Source organism: Physeter macrocephalus, chromosome 4, assembly GCF_002837175.3.
Source record: "Physeter macrocephalus isolate SW-GA chromosome 4, ASM283717v5, whole genome shotgun sequence".
Classification (NCBI taxonomy): domain Eukaryota; kingdom Metazoa; phylum Chordata; class Mammalia; order Artiodactyla; family Physeteridae; genus Physeter; species Physeter macrocephalus.
In genome coordinates this window covers 58,624,564-58,626,371 of record NC_041217.1, presented here as the reverse complement: position 1 = coordinate 58,626,371, position 1,808 = coordinate 58,624,564, and the positions used below count along the sequence as shown (strand labels likewise).

The 1,808-nt window shown below is 53.1% G+C and overlaps 1 pseudogene; it reads right to left on the bottom strand.

The window, feature by feature from the left end:
* The window catches only part of LOC112067547 (centrosomal protein of 78 kDa-like), a 13,021-nt pseudogene extending 11,718 nt beyond the window's left edge, over positions 1 to 1,303 (bottom strand).
* Between the last annotated feature and the right edge of the window lie 505 nt (positions 1,304 to 1,808).

Genomic DNA, 1,808 nt, shown 5'->3' with positions numbered 1-1,808 from the left:
TGTGGAACAATTAACGATGCTCCAAACTGTGCTAAGTGTTCTACATTGTAGATAGAGCCTACAAGAATGAACACAGTGCATCCTTTTAACTGCCACAGAGACTGGGTCCTGTTAAGCCCATGCTACAGATGAGAACACTGAGACCTAGAAGACTTAAGGCACTTGGCCGGGGTCACCGAGCTGGCAGGAGTCCTAGGACGCACGCCCCGTCTAGTGCACGCACACCCGGGCACTGGGCACCGGTTCGAGTGCCCACCCTCCACCTTGCACCATCTAAAACCCTGCTTCGCAGCGCCCACACCAGAGCCCCTGGAAGCGGGAACTACAAACCTGTCTCGCCAAGCCATGGCTGGAAGAAGCTCTGGATACAGATCAGGGGCAGAGTTTGCTCAGGAGCGGCGCCCAGTCCACCCCGCGGAGGCGGTCGGCTTTAAGTCCAGCAGGCCCTCCCGCAGGGAAGCGTGCACGGCGGGCAGAGGCAGTGAGTCCTGCATCGCGCATAGGTCCTCACAGCGCGAGAAGAGGTCGGCCGCACAGTTCCGGCGCAGCTTCACCAAGTGATCATGGCCCGAGCGCGGCCTCGGGGACGCTGGCTGCGGACACGATGCCCACACCCGCCTGGGGGCCCCGGCTCGCCTCCCGACCCCTCGGGCGCCCACTGCCCGGCGGCTGCGGCCCCGCAGCGTGCGCAGGACCCCCGACGCAGCCAGAGGACGCAGGGCCACGGGCCGCAGCTACGCCAGCCCCTCCATGCCGCGGCGCATCGCCAGCCCTTGGCGCCGGCCTCATCGCCCTCCGCGCGCGGGGCTACGCTCAAACCGGCAGGCGGTCCCGTGGGGGCGGGGCTCGAGGACGTCTGCGCACTCGCCGTGCATCCACACGCAGCCCCGCCTCCCATGGGGACCCGGCCTGAGAAGCAGGGGCGTGAGCTTCCAGACTAGGGCGGCCCAAAAGGTGGGAGATGTGGAGAATTGGGGGTTTCCAAAAAGCGTTTGCTGACTGATGCAAACAAAAGTGAGACATGGTTGTATCAACGCATTTTAAGAGTAGTAAAACTCCCCATAAGTGTCTGTGCTCGCCCCGCCCAGGAGAGAGCGTGCACTCCGTGAGGGACACATGAAAGGCTGCGTGAACGTCTGCCTGTGGTCCCTTACCTGGTGCACGAGTGTGTGCATTTCTGCGGAGAGCTCTTAATTTCTGTAGTTTCTGCTAACTTGACACGGTGGTTGGCAAATGGTGACGTATTCCATGCATTCAGGACATGATCGTGGTTACTAATAATCACTTTGTTCTCTCTGTGCATGTCTGTGACCTAATATTTTCTTTTTGTAAAGACACCAGTCATATTGGACTAGAGCCCACACATTTGACCTCATTTTACCTCAATTACCTATTTAAGGGCCTTATCTCCAAATACAGTCATATTAGGAGGTACTGGGGCTTAAGACTTCCACATATTAACTTGAGCAGGACACAATTCAGCTGATACTAGAAGGTGAGAGTACTTTAAGCAAGTAAGTAACTATTTTTTAAAATGAGTTGCTTAAAGATATGAATTTATTCAAGAAGAACAAGAAGAAATTAAATAACACTGTACGTTATACAAAGATATTAAATTAATCATCATAACATCCCGTGAGATCCGCATTAAATTAGACTAAACAAGATGAAGCAACTTATCCAGAATTGTATAGTTACTACTTTCCAAAATTTAAACCAGGTATTTTCCCAGTTCCATTCTACAGTATATTTTCATTTCATTATTTGAAATGAATTTTGAGTCTTCATTTTGCTTAGTTTCTGAAGTT